We start from the raw sequence: 17,119 nt of genomic DNA on the forward strand, positions 1-17,119 counted from the left end.
CAATTTTTAATTTTCCGTTAGAGTACTCTTTGAGCGAAATTAAAATTTTGTATTCAGAAGATAAATAAATAAATTTAATACTTCATAATTATTTTCTCTTATATGCTTTGTGGTTAAATTAACTGTAGCTGGGCAATTACTTAACCATAGCTTTAAATCTCATTAGCGTTAAGTGTGCATGTAACAAACGCACGAATTATTAAAAAAGTAAATACATGGATCATAATGTGTCCTGTCTCCTGTCTCCTGCCTTTGCCTTTCCTCCCATATATGCCTTTTATTTTGGATTTTGTCATTTTTCGAAGCCTTTCTTTATACCCACGGTCTTCTTAATTTTAAAGCTCAAGAATAACCCTACAACAGACTGCTGATGGGTCCACCAATACACTTAAATTTGTTATGTCAGTACTGACGGTTTATTTACCCGGCAATTGACCGTCACTACTATTGCTAAAAAGAGACACTTACGATTTATATTGCATACTATTTTACATATGTAAGAATGAAATAGCTGCATTCTTTAGTACTGTCACCACTGACAGTCAAATGAACAGTAAAATAAGTGTAAATGTTTACGATTTTTCCATAAGCAAATTCTCGTCGAAAAGAAACAGCATACATTTCCATAGAAGTTTCGAGCAGTTGTGAAATACCTCTGTTATTCCGTGCGATAAACCAAAAGTGTTGCGCACTCCTGTGAAATAACTCTTTTTGTGCAAATAATAAATAAATAACGAAGGAGTTCAAATATAATACACGAAAATTATTATTAAGTTTCAAATAAAATTATATTTTTAGTTAATTTTTACTTTTATTTAGGCATTTTTAAATTCCGAAATATCCATGATCTGAAAACACGTACAGCAGAGCTTTTGAGAGGAGCAATTTATTTTATTATATAATTATATTTTTGTTGTACTTCTTTTTATATTTATGTACTCGTATATTATTATAACTAATTTTAATAAGAAATTTTTATTCTATTATAGAAATAAAAATTGTATTATGTACTGCTCAAAAGAAACTTTCCCTTGTGATAGATTTACAGTCATAACTGACAAATTGCCGCTATGATGGCTTTAATGGTCAGCAATGACTCAGAAAAAGACATGAGAGTGAGCAGAATAGATGTATGGTGAATCAATTCCAAATACACATAAGTTAAAGAGAGATGAAAACTCACACACATACGTTTGTTTACATCAGTTTTTGCACAAGGCATTCAAGAAAATGATAGAAACTTTGTTCTGCGCGCTGACAAAATGTTTTACGTTGTTACTGTCATATTTCCGGTCAGCTGACTGTCACTGTTATTGTAGGGAAGTGCATACATACTCGCATAAGTAATTAGCGGCGTTGAAGTAGCAGCAAGAGCATTTAATTATTTCTCCGCTGGCTTATTGCCATTTCATTTAGCTGCTTTCGTTGCCGCCTCTTATTTCTGCCTACGAAAGAGTTGACATGAAACCATCAATAATGCTTTACTAATAACAGCGCACATATATACACAAGTACATAAGTATGTTTACATTAACTGGCGCTTTCAGATGTAATTGTAAACTGTGGCCTATACCTTCACCACCACAAGGCCACTTTGCAGGTGTCAGTGGCGTTGTCTGTTGTTTTCTTTTTATCAAAGTGTTGCGGTCCCTCAGTGTTATTTAATATAATATATTTTGTGGCTGGCAATTTTCCTTACTTTATTGCACGCTTTCTCTCGCGTCGTATTTCCATAATTACCAAAGTACTCGTACATATCTATAATGAGAGTGAAAGAACTATTGCTAAAGTACTCTGACATATGAAATATTGTTAATTATGAAATTTATACACAGGTACAGGTTTTGAAACAATGACAGAACGGGGCCGAATTCAAGTTTCGAATGAAGCTCCTATTAAGTAAAAAACAAGAAAAAACGTTATCTTTGTTTGCATCGAGAACTCCAAGGACTTTATTTTGATCGGTCAGTTTGTATGGCAGCTCAATGCTATAGTGACTCCATCCAAACGATTTCGGCAGAGAAGTGTACTGGTGCCTTGGAGAGGATTTTTTCTAAATTTCAATAAACAATATAAGAGATTTGCCTATATTTTCTGCAAAATATCAGTTACAGGCACTGTTTTCCACTTATGTTATTCAGTAGGCTTATAAAGGTTTTAGCTTTTTTTGGACTTTATTTATATGCTGTAAAGTGAGAGAATCATATGGAGTTTTTTATATGATGTTTGAAAAGTAAGCGTGGTTTTTGTCCGATCCATTTTTCAACTGTAACATTACAAATAATTAACCAATCAAATTTCGTTGAAATAGGTTGAGTAGTTTCTGAGATATAGGATTTCCCTTGTACATAGATCGAAGGCAACGCCTATTGTCCAATTTTTACATCGCTTCTAATGACACCCTTAAGTGTTTTATGCTTTTGACGTCTTTATTTAGCTTTTTGGTTATCTCACTTTTAGCTGTTTTCAACATAACAGTTATATGGGGAGAGGGTGTGGTTATCTTCTGATTTTCCTCATTTTCCCATCGTTTGTGGAGGTGTCAAAATAATTATTTTTTTAGCAAGGGCCTTTTGAAAATTTTCAGATCACAGTTGCCTCTCACTACGATGGTTCCCTGTACTAAAGTAGTGTGTCGGATTTTATTATTAATTCGGATCTTAGTTACACCACTTTATAAGTTTTCGATTCCACCCATCTACAATACCAACATCTCTTGGGTGCGGAGGAATTCATATTTATGTATATATAACTATATACCATATCGATTAGTTCTAGGTAATACAAATAATCGTGAGGTGAAAAAAAGGATTATATTCTGTAGCAACATGCTGCGAAAGAAATCACCTAGGCTTGGGTGCTATGGAAAAGATAAATTACGAGTTTAGCTACACTAAGTATATATGACAGTTCTGCCAAATTCGGAAAATATCCGGGAGCTTGTAACGCTTGTGGTACAGAACAAAACTTGGAAACTTATACCTCGTATTATTTGAGTTACAGTAGGGATCGCATGTAATAGGTTTCGTTGTCGTCTCTTTAGATACAAGCTGATTTTAGCTTTATTAGGCTTGGATTTTATTGGAATCTCCATGAGTCGGATAACGGTGAATGGTAGAAAACGATCGGTCCAGCACACAGCATAATGTAATAAGGAAGCACACCGAGGCATATTACTTACTTGTTGCTTGCTTATTTTCTCAAGCGGTAACTACAGCTCACAAAAAATACACATTTCGTTTGTATAATATGTAGCGCTGACTTAGAGGCAAACATTCGTTGAGAAAATACTTGAAAATTATAATAAAATTTACAATAGCTATTTGAACTATATATCTTTCATCGCAACACACTTTATTCCTTTTATTTTCACATTAGGTATACACCTAGGAAACGTCGGGAAGTTTTGACATTTAAATAGAAATTTCAAGTTTAAAATATAAATAGTTCTTTAAAAAAAATGTATGTAAATAATAAAACTAAGAAGTAAAACATCCACGTTGCGGAAAGTCGCGATGGACGCTGAGGAGGTAAACTCAATTTCCAGGTTTGTTTCACAAACCTCTCCTATGATGTTCCGTAGCTCGACAAGCTTCACCATTCAACACAGCGTAAATATGCATGACATAACAGCAGCGCCAAGGTGCACAAAAAGCGGAAGCAGATCACCTTACCTCGTAAAAAAATATATATCGAACGAGAGAAGCTACGTCAAATGGAGATTTCAGCACCAATGCCGAGCTCAGCGTTCCAAGACCCCTACCTCTCCCAGACACATGAAATGCGAGTCAAAACGAACTTCGGTCGTCTAAAGGCAAACTCACCGAAGCGTAAAACCAACAAAGCGGTATTACTCCCAAACCAACTGACGTTGGCCAGGGCACAACAGCAAGAAGCCCCTCTAGCGGTAAAAGTTTTCGAAGAATGTGTGTTGCCACAACTAAAGGAAAATTTACCGCAATCAAAGTCTCCCATTGACAGTGTACTTAGCTTTAAGTTGCAAGCAAGCGTGGACGGCGTTCAGTGTGCTTACTCCAATATTTACGAAATACCACCCGCGGCTCAGACTTGACGGCGTGGCGATTGTTTCAAGGACCGCAGCGAAGAAGGCTTGTTGAACGACATCATGTATGAGATTAATTGTCGTAATGCTTCAACCACTTATAGTCGTATCCTTTCATCGCCAGACAACAGCAAACATATAGAGTAACAAACGCAGTCGATGGATGATGGTGTCGGGGTTAAAATCGCTTGAGTAATGAAACTGCGAAATGCAAGTAAATATTTGCATACAAAATGAACATACATAATTACCATTGCATGCATACCTATACTTACGAATAATTCGAGAAATACCAAACACCTATTTGTGCATGAGTATTTATTTATTTCTGGTCACTCGATACTCCTTCATCTGCATAAAATTTCGCTTCCGTAGCTCATATGTACGCAAGCTCTTTAATATGGACATTTTACGACTTGCATGAGTGAATTGGAATTTCATCAAAGAAATATGTCGAGCGCTGTAGGCAAATTATGGTAAACTTGATCATACACAATGAACAGTCAGTCAGTCAGTCATTTGTTTTCATCATGACATTTGTGGCATGCAATAAAAGCAAAAGAAGACGAATGACCAGTTACTCAAGTGTTTGCGGAAAATTGCATTGACAGATGTGGCATAAAGAATTCCACAAATATTTGAAAGTGTACCACCAATATTTAAAAAATGCTAAAGTTCACACACATGTATGCATTTATAGGTATATGGTATATATCTATCCTGCAGGGAAATCTCAAACCGATTTAGGAAAATACAAGTTTGAAACAAAAAATTGTTCATTGAAATCAAATTAGTTAGCAAAGCATGAAGCTAATAAGAGTTAGTTAGGAAGTTGCTTTGGAAAGTGAACGGTGTATCAATATTGTTTCAATAAAAATACAAAGAACCTAAACAAACAAAGAGTAAAACGGTTAATGCAAATATATGATGAGGAGAAGATTTTGAAAAAAATTAGGATTTTTACTTAATTGCCTATCAGGAGATAAAAATGCATATATGATTCGATGTTCATTAGAATATCAGTATAATTTGATCTATGTAATATTTGATTGATAAGCCAATTCATGCAGTTCTGTTGCCGTTTTCTTTGATTTATCACATGAACACAAAGATGTCATGTAGCCAAATTTTCATGGGTATAACAGATACTTCGATTAACTACACTTTGAGACCGTCCAAAATTATTTTGTGGATATTTTTCATATTCTCGACCATAATAGCACTCTCTATACTTCACTATGTGCTTTTTCTGGCACTAGGCAACGATAATGCTCATCAAGCCTCTTTTTGTAATCAGCAATACTTTTTTTCAACAAACAAAATTACGAACCAATTGCCGGACACATGTGAAATTTAAACGCATGATTTTTGAAGGTTAGGTTTAACTTCAAAATGTGTGCAGATGTTACTACCGAGTATAATAGTTTTGTTTACCTAACGGTGAAACCTAACCTAACACCTAAAACCAATCGAGATAGATATAGAGTTATTTATATAATATATAATTATTAGGATGTCGAGTTAAATTTCGGATGACTGTCTGTCCGCCCTTCCGCCCAGGCAAGCGATATTTTGAATATAAATTGAGATATCGTGATGAAACTTTGTAAACGTTTTCCATGGTACCCAAGGGGAGTTGGTATCGCAGACGGGCAGAATAGGACGTTTGCCACGCCCATAAAATCCCGTTAATAGCAAACTCATAACGTATTATGACCAAGCCCCAAATTAGGACATATTTGATAAAGGGTGGTGAGGGCATCTGTGAGCTGCAAAAATTTTCAATTTATGTACATGTCTCACTAACCAAACGTGTCAAGAGATGCGATGTCAAAATTGGACAGTGGGCGTCGCACCGCCACCTTTAGGTGAAATCGTATACCTCAGGAACTGCTGAATCAATTTCATCTAAACTTATTGTGTTGTATTATATTTTAATCTTTATATTACAGTATGATTGCGTGAGCTTTCATACCCGACAATAATCCAAACCTGCTTTAAGAGGAGTGGCAGTGCTTAGTTACTGCCCGCTCAGCAGCTCATTCCAATCAGATCAAAAGTTGGCAGTCTAGGTTTACACTTCGTATCTAAACTTAACATTTCTGGATAATGCTGATGAGTAAACAGTTAAGCCTCCACACCAACGACAAGGTGACCACCATCGAGGTACCCTCATATACCTAATAGAAAGTTTTTCGAATTTCCGGTTTGTATATGGCTAGGTGTCCATGGGTGTTGCTGCCGTTAAACTTGCTCAACCATTACCGTTAATATCTTAATAATAAAAACTTATTTACAAAGCCTGTTGAACCTTGACTTCATATCTTTAATTTGTTTTACTTTCGCTGGCAGTATTTAACAAATGCAACAACAAATTCACTAGCAGCTGCACATACTTGTACATACGCATTTGTGCAAGTATAAATCTCAAAATTAGCGGAGTTGCTTGTTGTTGATATTGTGGTTGATTGTCGGGTGTTGCCACTGTTGTTCAACTTCGGGAGCAATTTATAATCATTTACACATGACACATTGAGGTCATTTATTCTATGCCGTTGTGGTCTACTACTGTTGGCGTTGTCGTTACTTCTCAACACATTCCCATACAGATGCATTTTCACTTGTAGGTCACGTACCTGCACACACATAGATGTGTAAGTAGTATATATTTATGAATATGTGCTTCTAGGAGACAACTTGTGCAAGCGCTGATGTGCGCCGCTTCTTCCAACTTTCGCTGATAAATTATGTAACAGTTCACACTACACAAACACGCAGACACATAAAGCTCATTTACGTACTAAGGTATGTATGTATGTTTATGTTGTTGTAATTTTTTTTTTTTATTAGTTATGAAGCACATGGCGTTATGTTGTTTATATGAATTATGTGCAAAATTGCGATGCACCAGGTTGTTAAAGGAGAAACACTCGTATTTCTTGGGCGGCAGATGAAAGAGGTCGATACCTAAGCATATGCGTGCATAAGCATATATTTACAAATATATGTGATAGAAGAAATATTATATAAATTTATTTGAAACCGCTGTTTACCAAATAAGACCGTAGACCGTAGAAGGTAACCTCACGCTATACCTAACTACATATAAATCACATTGATTAGTGATCTCAGTAAAAAACGTATGACATTATCTGGAACGGGTCTTAAGTGGCGACTGTCTTTAATTGACCTCGACTGCTCTAAACCTGCTTTTCACTTTTAAAAAATGCTTACGTAGTTTGTCGCCCCAATTGATGCTCAGCTATCGTAAAATCCGTTTATCCAACAATAGACTTAAAGTATGTTTAGGTTTTCCCTGCATTGATTTGTACCTATTGGAACTTACATACCATCTGATAAAATTTGACCCGGACTTCTAAAACAAAAACTACATTTGCAGGTATTTTAAAATAATAGGGTTCTGAGCCAATAGAAGCATGCCAATGTTTAATCAGATTTTCCATACAGCCTCGGCTTGGATGGCTTTCAGTGCCTTCGGCAAATTTTGATGTTTTTAGGTTACAGCTCATTTTTGGAGCGCTATTCGCTAGATTGCTGGAGAGATTCGACGCCATATTAATAAACCCACTTCTTGCCACCAGTAACGATGCCTTTGATGAATATAGGGTCCTCAGCTACATTGTCAAGCATCTCTTTTGCGACGTCTACTAGACGTCGTTTTTGCAAAAGATTCAGGTTTTAACATTAAACAAAATGTGTTGAGTCGATCCATAAACGATGTTGAAATTATCGACACTAACAGAGATGGATTGAAAACTCGCTTGAGGCACATTTTCGATGACGACCTTCACTGAATGCTTTGTGTCACTACAATACTTGTGTTCGTGATAAAGTATTGTAGAATCCCCCAAACACTTACGCAATTTTTAAAACGATTCCGTAACCGTGATTTCACGGAAACACTAAGATTTAAGCAAACTCGTTGTGCAATGTTTTATGTTTATATTATGGTAAAAAATACCGGACTAACTTTTCTCGTCGTAAACCAAAACAGCTGCGAAACACACAATAATTGGCATACGGAGATCAAATTTCACACGAACATAAGATTGTACCATTAAAGGAAAAAAATTATTAAATTACACGAGTTGATTAAGGCTAAAGTTTGTATTCCACAATAGGAAGCAAGAGTCATAAGATAACCAATGTGATAAAATAGGAAGTACAATTTAAATATTTGAACCGACCCAAAATAAAAACACTAAACATCTGTAACGATGGAGGGTTCACTGCCGGTATATTAAGATTGAAGGTCAAGATACATTTTTTTCTGCTAGCTTTTTCTTGGACTAACTTGACACATGTCATTATACCCACTGAGTATATGAATCAAAGATGGTTAGATTACTGCTATAGCTACGCATACCTCGTCAAACTGACATATATTTAAAGAGCCAACATTGTTCCTATGTATTTTTTGTCTTTTGCTATGTATTCTAAGTTGCTCCAGTGTTATCACCTCTAGTATAAGAAGCAAACCTTAAGCACCTGGCTGTCGTGCAAAGAGCTAAAAGTTGCAAAGGCGGAAGTTACGCCTCCTGGGAAATGAGCAGCGGAAGCAGGTGACATTGCGCAAATGGCTGCATACATATATATATAACATAAATACATTTATAGTTTGTTTCAGAACATGCTTGTGAATGTATGTGTATGTGATGTCATGTGATTTGCCGCCAGAATACAACTTTCTCTCGACATCGCCACTTTTGTTGTCGGTATTTTTGCTGTCGCCACAGTTTTTGTTATGAAAGTGTCTCTGTTGATTCATATCCTCACTTGTCTTTGCCAACAAAAACTTTTGGAATTTGTCATTACTACAGCGATGTAGCACTTAAGCTTGGTGCAACAGCATTTTGGTAATGCGCCGCCCGCACACACACCAATTACTCAGGGAGAATGCAATTCGCAGAACTTAAGCCTGCGATTTCACAGCACCAACCTGATAAATGACACTTTTATATTAACACTTTATTGCAAGACCGCAGCGAAACGCCGCTTGGAGCCACGCCAGTCAGGCACTGAGTTCCCACCTCTCCACGTTTCTATCAAACGTTACGCCGCTTCAAAAGTCTCTAGCCGCTTCGCCTTATTGTTGGTGACAAACTTTTTCACTTTTCCTTATTCCGTGCGTTGTTTTGCAAAGAAATAAAAACTTTAGTTTTAATGAAATATTTCCACCACTTGAAAGGATACTCTCAACACACTAACGGTGTTATAAGTGTTGTTAAACCGAAATATTAATGTCATATATGCTCCTTTAAGTTTCGTGGAACCAACATGTAATTGTAGAAACCTTTTCGGCATATTTTTTTTAGTTTCACTTAATACCTTACTTCAGAAATGCCAGCATTATTTCCACGATTTTTCTCATGCCAATTAGGACATCATGGTAAGGTAGTTACAGGTGCGCGTAATCTGTACGGAGGTCGTGAGTTCGATTTCACCATAGGACGAACAACAAAGAGATTTTTATAACAGACGTCGCTTTCCTCGTAGGCCAATATTAAACCTAAAAACTCGGAAACCTAAAAATTTGCTTCTTATACATACTATATATAATATTATCGTAAAAACCTTTGGAAATCAACTAAAATTGTAATATTCTCGGATAACATCAAAACCACATTTCAAATAGTAAGAAATGCGCAGGCACACAGAAAATGCCAATCATTTGTTGTTTTACATTATGGTTATTATTCATCTTGTATACGCTTTGACCACTATCAAAATGTTAGCAAATATAGGAACACGTAAGGAAGGGCTAAGTTCGGGTTTGACCGAACATTCTATACTCTCACAACTTGCAAGGAATAAAGCCGGGAAATTACTTCAGCTGTTGGCAAAATTTTATATTAAAGGAAGTATTGATCCGATTCAATCCATTTTTGACATCAAACATACTATTATCGAGAGTTTTATTTATTTATTTTATGACTGAATTTATGTATGAATTTCAATTATATATCTTACATATTGACCGATATTTTCGAAAAGGCACTGGGGTCCACATATTCAGTACCTAGGAGCTTAAACAGTTTTGGTTCGATGTAAACAATTTTTGATCACAAGGTGGCATACTTTAAGCTCATTCAGATAGAATTTAAAATGGTGTTATATGGGAAATAGGCGTTATATGGGAAACAGGCGTTATAGGCGTATTTCGCCCATTTTCGATCGATTTAAAAAATTTCTTCAGAGATTTCCTCGGACAATAATCCGACAAATTTCTTTAAAAAATATCTGGTAAAATGAAAAGGTCTCCCTACAAGCACTTGATTCCGATCGTTCAGTTGTATGACAGCTATTTGAAATCGTCCGATATCGGTTGTTCCAAAAAATAAGCAGCTTATAGGGAAGAAAAAGACGTGTGCAAAATTTCAGATGGATATCTCAAAAACTGAGGGACTAGTTCGCGTATATGACAGACAGTCATGTCCGTGGATAAATCGGCATGCTGAGCATTTTGATATATATTTTATAGGGTCTCCGACTCCGGTTTCCTTCTCGGTGTTACAAACATCGTTCCAGTTCAGCGTATGAAGAATTTCATTAAGGTACCTCACATACTATCACCAATATTTAGGGAGAAAAGTCAACCGGATGTTTGAAAATTCTGACATTAGTTTTATGGGGGCTGGGGCAAGTTTTCGCTCGATTTTATGCATTTTAGGCACAAGTAAGGAAGGGCTAAGTTCGGATATAACCGAACATTTTATACTCTCGCAAAGTCAAATGGTATACTCGTTTGAGATTTCTTTACATATTTTATTAATTACAAGGTGTGTTCCAAAGTAAACAGGACTTTAAAAAAAAAAACAGACGGAACAAATGGTTTTATCGGCAAAATCAATTAATTTTATTCAAAGTAGTCTTCTTCTGCTTTAATACAGCTTTTCGCACGGCCAAAAGCATGTCGACCGAGTGTTTTAGCTCGTTGCCCGGTATGGCCGCCAGTATGCGGGTGCAAGCCTTTTGAATGACCTCCACGTCTGCATAACGCCATCGGCAAATGCATTTTTCCGAAAAGTCAAAAGTCGCACGGTGCCATATCAGGTTAATACGGGTAGTGGTTGATTGTTAAAATGTGATTTTTGATCAAATAATCGGCCACAAGCGTCGATCGATGAGACGGCGCATTATCATGCAACAAACGACAACTTCCTTCGCGATATTCGGGCCGAACACATCGAATACGGCGCACCAAACGCTTCACAACTCCAAGGTAGAATACCACATTAAAGTTTTGGCTGGGTGAAACAAATTCTTTGTGGACAATACCCTTCGAATCATAAAAACAAATCAGCATTGTCTTCACTTTTGACTTCTCCAGGCGCGATTTTTTGGGTTTCATTTATGTCCTCACGACCACTTTGAAAACGTTGAAACCACTCATGCACTCTGCTACGGGATAGGCAATCATCGCCAATCATCATCAATTAAAGCGTTTCGGTAAAAGTTTTACCAATTTTAAAACAAAATTTAATGTTGGCTCTTGGTTCGAAGCTCATTTTCGCACCGATGACAAAAACATACTGACACTTAAAACGCAATAACTTCACTTCCAATGGATGAAATGTCATGGAATTTTTAATGGAGGTCGATAAAGGATAGCAGATTCTAACGCACTAGTCAATATATGGATGGCGCCACTAGAGTTTACTTTGTTACTTTTATACTGTTTACTTTGGAACGCACCGTGTAGAAATAGGAACTGTTGCCTCAGGTATTTACATTCACAGTGAATCTAATTCTCTTCTTTGTAAACTAAATTTACTCAAATTATGAGAAATCGTTTTTTTTTGTTTTTTGTATACTATTATAATTGATTTTTTATGGAATGCATTACAACTGTATTGAGAAGTATGAAAAGAAATCGTTTTTCGACAATGCAACAAATGCAAAAAATTAACTGCAGATGCCCCTCCTTAATGTGATTCTGTATACCAAATATCTTGTATCTTATTATTGTGGAGCTTAGTTATGGCAATTTATTTGTTTTTGATTAATAGCTTGTTTGTTTGCGAGCGTGGCAGTGGTCCGATTACGCTCTGCAATACCAACCGTCTCACGGTACCAAGAAACATGTGTACCAAGTTCCATAAAGATATCTCAATTTTTACTCTATTGGATTGGTTGTACCACGCCTACTTCCCATATAATACCATTTTAAATTTCATATGATTCTTTCACTTCACTACCATGCAAATCTAGCAAAATTTATAAAGAAATCTGAAACGAGTATACTGTTTGACTTTTCGAGAGTATAAAATGTTTGGTTACATCCTAACTTAGCTCCTCCTTATTTGTTTACTAAATCAAGTCGTATGTCATGAATAGCACTTAATTATTGACTTCAAAAGCTTGAAAAGAGTCTGATTTATTGCTGAGGACAAATGTCTTCAAATAACCCCACAAGATGTGGTCTAATGGTGTTAAATCACAAATTCTTGGGGGCCTTTCAATGTCAAACTTTCGTTTAATTGTCGAGTCTCCAAACTTTTATCGCAATAATTCGGTATTGCACGTGCTGTGTGGTACGTAACCCCGTCTTGTTGGAACCAGAGTAAAGGTGTCACCAGCTTCATTTTGAAAGAATTACGGACCGATGGTCTCACCACACCAAAACCATAGCAAACTGTCAATTTAGGTGAATATAATGGTTGTTGCAAAGTGACGAAAGAAGACGAATAGCGTGCACAGGTGGACGATTAAATGGCAGAAGCGCACGAAGAGTTGCAATTGGAGAACGATTATTTTGATAATAAAATTGAATTATTTGTCAACATTGTTTTTACGTATATCTTTCCATGATGAAATTGTAAATTTTCGATATTTACCCGATTCTACCCAATTTTGACATACAGATATATCGCTATCAGATAAGAATTCTTCTCGAATTTCAAAAATATATCTTATACATTGACTGATATTATCGGTAAAAAGTCAGCCATAGGCACTGTTCTTAACATATTCGGGTATCCGGAACTTAAACATTTATGGCCCGATTTTGACAACTGTTAGACTTGATATGGCATACATTAAATACACTATTTGTGATAAGTTTTTTCCCGATATATTTATAGGTGCTTTATTTGTATACTGGAAAATGAAAAAAAGTAGATGGAATTTACAATTGTGTTACATGGGAAGTAGGCGTGATTTTATTCATTTTTCAACCATTTCCATAGTTGGATAACCTCACACACCAAATTTGGTTGAAATTGGTCAAGTAGTTCTTGAGATATGAGATTTTACATAAATGTGCGCGATGCCCCGCCCAATCCCCATTTTGGACTTTTATAGAGCTCTCTCTAATACCATCCCGGTTATACTTGTAATATTTGTTGTGCATTTATCGCATATTTAGTAGTTTTTACCAAAGCCGTTATATGGCGAGTAGACTCACATAGGATTATCCGATTTTCTAAAACTATAAGTCGCTTTAATATAATATGTGAAAAAGGCTTTAATAGCTATAGCTGCTTAGGGATCCGCAAGACAGATTAATATTTTTGCGGATCCCTTCTACCATATAAGGAGAAGTAAATGAGTGTTTACAATTTTAGCATATAATTCTGGACAATTATAAGTTCAGAACCACTTTCTTGCTAGTCCAAGGACTCTTAATTTGGAAGCGCAAAAGATACTACCAAATTCTTCAAGAAGGAGAGAAACCATATATATGGTATGTCAAATATATGACAAAGTAATTATATATTTTCTGAGCCTGGCAGTGCTACTAATCTAAGCGTTACCAGAAAGTAGATCCGCAAATATTAGAGCAAGATGGTTGGTCTCATGTAGGTTGCCAGATGTTCTCGCAGGTAGGTTATATGTAACACTTACAATACCATCAGTATGCTACGGTTGAATACCATAATACCAATAGTGATATTACCTCACCCTTAAAATATTTTATACAAATACAAATAATTTTGAACTGTCTAAAAAATAATTAAATCAAAGGATTCAAATAAATCGAAACGTATATCACATTGCTTAATACGGGCGACAAAGAACATTTGGCTTGAGGCAGATTGAATCCTTTAACAACAAAAATTTCTGTGAAAAATAAATGTAAGTGAAGAAAGGGGAAACCGCCATCCAATTTATATAATAATATCTATTCAGGGGAGTTAAATGCGAAACAGAATAAGTTCCATTCAAAAGGCATTTGTTTACTATTAGATATCTTTAAAAAAGCAATTTTGCGCGTATACTCTTTACATTGACTCAAGAAATCATGTAAATTATGTGTGCAAGCAGTGAATCACAACGCTACAGGTAAATAGCAAATTGAATTGAATTAATCGAGCCACAAAATCTACTTGAATCTCAGTGAGAACATCTCGCCGAGTTGTTGTAGCGCCCACTGTGCACTCTGATAGACATACTGCAATAATAAACAAGCCAGTCCGTTTAGAAGCGTCACGACAAATGCGCATTCTGTATAAAATAAAAAACATCAACATTGGCCAACGAACCGTGGAAACATCTAAGTAGACAAAGTGCGCGAACGCACCTCAATTCCGCGAAAGCGGAACAAGACCAGCTGGATTTCAACGCTTCAGAACCAAGAGCCCACGTCTAGTGCCGGTAGCCACCGTGCTCTTCATACCTGCCGTAGTCGTAGAGAGCGATACGTTACATGACATTTACAAATTGCACTTTACGCTAAAGAGGATGCTTGGTGCGGCTTACTGAAGCTTGTCCACACGCTGCCACCAAGTACCACATATAACTGCACTCCCTACCGTTAGCGCGATGTAAACTGTTTTGTTTTTTAGCGCTACCTCGGCGGCATTCGGACAAGAGCGGGAAGCGAGCGTTATCAAGATGCTGGCATTGCAAGAGGAGGGTAAAAGGGTACTTATACCCTTCATGTGGAGCATTTGGCTTAGCGCGCCATTCCCTTCAAGCGCATTTTTGACATTGTTCTAGTGGGAACACTTTTGTATTTAGTACCAGCGCCCTCTTTGCAGCTTTGTACTCGTGTGTGTCTAAGGGAGTAATTGGACGCCACATGTACTCGGGGCAGTGTAGTTTGAGTAGCTAAAGCGCTTAAGCAGCAGAAAAAGATTGAAGGCAAATCCATTTACAGTTAAAAAGTTGTGTAAACGGACTGAACGAACTGAAGCGTTTAAAACAAATCATCGATAAAATTTATTTCGCTTGGTTTTTGCAATTCGTAATCCAGTGTGGCAAGCACAGTGACCGAAAGTGAACTATGTAAATTTGATTGGCCGTCAAAACAGCTTATTTCATTTGAATTTTTTAACTTGAGTTTAAAGAAATTTTTTTTGCAACAAATCTACACACCATCATAGTTGAACTCTCCTCCCAAAGGGTTTGTTGAGAGTCGCGAAGCATTGATTTCGCGATTCTTTCCGCCTCTGTTAAATAAAAGTGCCGTAGAATAAATTCTTTGATACAATTAAATTCGTCAACTGAAGGTTAGGCAGATATTTTGATCGGTTTTGCCTTTTTTTGGAAGAATAAGAAAAATAGAAAGAACCTTCTAATATTTGTTTTTACAATCATGTCAACGCTTAATCCCATTTTCCATACACTTGTTAAAAGCCCCGTCTGCGATGGCTGATTGATAACTCTCGTTTCGTGTTTGTCAGCCACAATCATACTAGAATGTGACCCACAAATCCGGTCATTTTCGATTGCTTCGCGTAGACGCTTCAAAACGGACAGTAGTATTCCTTATTGACCGTTTCAACAGGTGAAACGGAATTTTTATTTTAAATAAATCACACAAAATTAGTATAGGTGAATATTGTCGTTTTATTATTGTACTTCTCAAATTTCACTGACGTAAATTTCATATAGAACCCATCCCGTCGGAGCAATTTTGCACCACCTTTTCCAAGACAGATAATCTTATATTTAATTATTATCGTTTAGCGCTTCCATTCACTAAAAGGATTCTTGTCCTACAGGAAATCTTTACCACTTGGACGGTTGATATTGACGCGAGTGTCCAAAATGTAGTGAATCATTTTCACCGACGGTAACGTATCTTAAATCGTAGTTTTAAAGAACTACTGATAGTAGTGTTATCGGAATGCGAACCACGGCAGACAGCTTCTACTCCTGGATTTTCTGACTGCAAGGGAGCCTGAATAGAATAATATCTTACACAAAATGGCGGTAAGAATGTAAATGTCAGTTTGCCGCACATAACACGAGCTGTGCTTGCTAAATAGCCTAAGTATACTGAACGTAAATGTCAAAGCGACAATCTTTGCCTTTTTGACAGCTTTCTCGCTAGGACTACTATATCGGTAGGAAATACGCTTTATTTATTTTGGCTCTAACTAATACACGTCCTTTACTATATATGTTTTGCTACTACCTTCTATCTAAATAGAAATAAATACAGTTGTAATCAGAATCACGAGTGCTTCGTGGATAATGCAGAAAAAAATAATATGAATGTGCCTTAATTGTTTCGAATTTATTCTTTTATTCTTGCATAATTAGTAATGAAAAAATATAAACAAACAAGAAAAAACGTTAACTTTGGTTGCATGTAAGCTATAATACCCTTCACAAATATAAAATATTTCTTACAAAAACTTGATTTTCATTGGTCAGTTTGTATGGTAGTTGAACAATCTCTTCGGAGATTGCATTATTACCTTAGTTAATAATCCATTGGGAAATTGGTCAAGATATTTCGTGAAATGAAAAGGTTTTCCATGCAGAACTTGATTCCGATTGTTTGGTTTGTATGGCAGATATATACTATAGTGGTCCGCCGTTCGGACAAATGAGCAGCTTTTCGGTGGGAAAAAGCCAGATGCAAATTTTCAAATCGATATCTCAAAAACTGAGGGACTAGTTCGTATATATACAGACGAACAGACAAATGGACATGACTAAATCGACTCAGCTTGTCACGGCTATCATTCAGATATACATTTTATAGGATCTCCGATAATTCCTTTTAGGTGTTACAAACTTCGTGGCAAACTTAGTATATATATATAGGGTATAAAAAGTAACTTCATCTCATATAAATTC

General features: G+C 36.3%; 1 non-coding gene across 1 annotated transcript; it reads left to right on the top strand.

The window, feature by feature from the left end:
* Positions 1–3,328: 3,328 nt before the first annotated feature.
* Positions 3,329–4,643, top strand: LOC106619269 (uncharacterized). Its single transcript, XR_011398096.1, has one exon. It is a non-coding gene; the product is annotated as an uncharacterized protein (transcript).
* The last annotated feature ends 12,476 nt before the right edge of the window (positions 4,644–17,119 follow it).

The sequence above is a fragment of the Bactrocera oleae genome, chromosome 2 (genome assembly GCF_042242935.1).
Source record: "Bactrocera oleae isolate idBacOlea1 chromosome 2, idBacOlea1, whole genome shotgun sequence".
In the NCBI taxonomy this organism is placed as follows: Eukaryota; Metazoa; Arthropoda; class Insecta; order Diptera; family Tephritidae; genus Bactrocera; species Bactrocera oleae.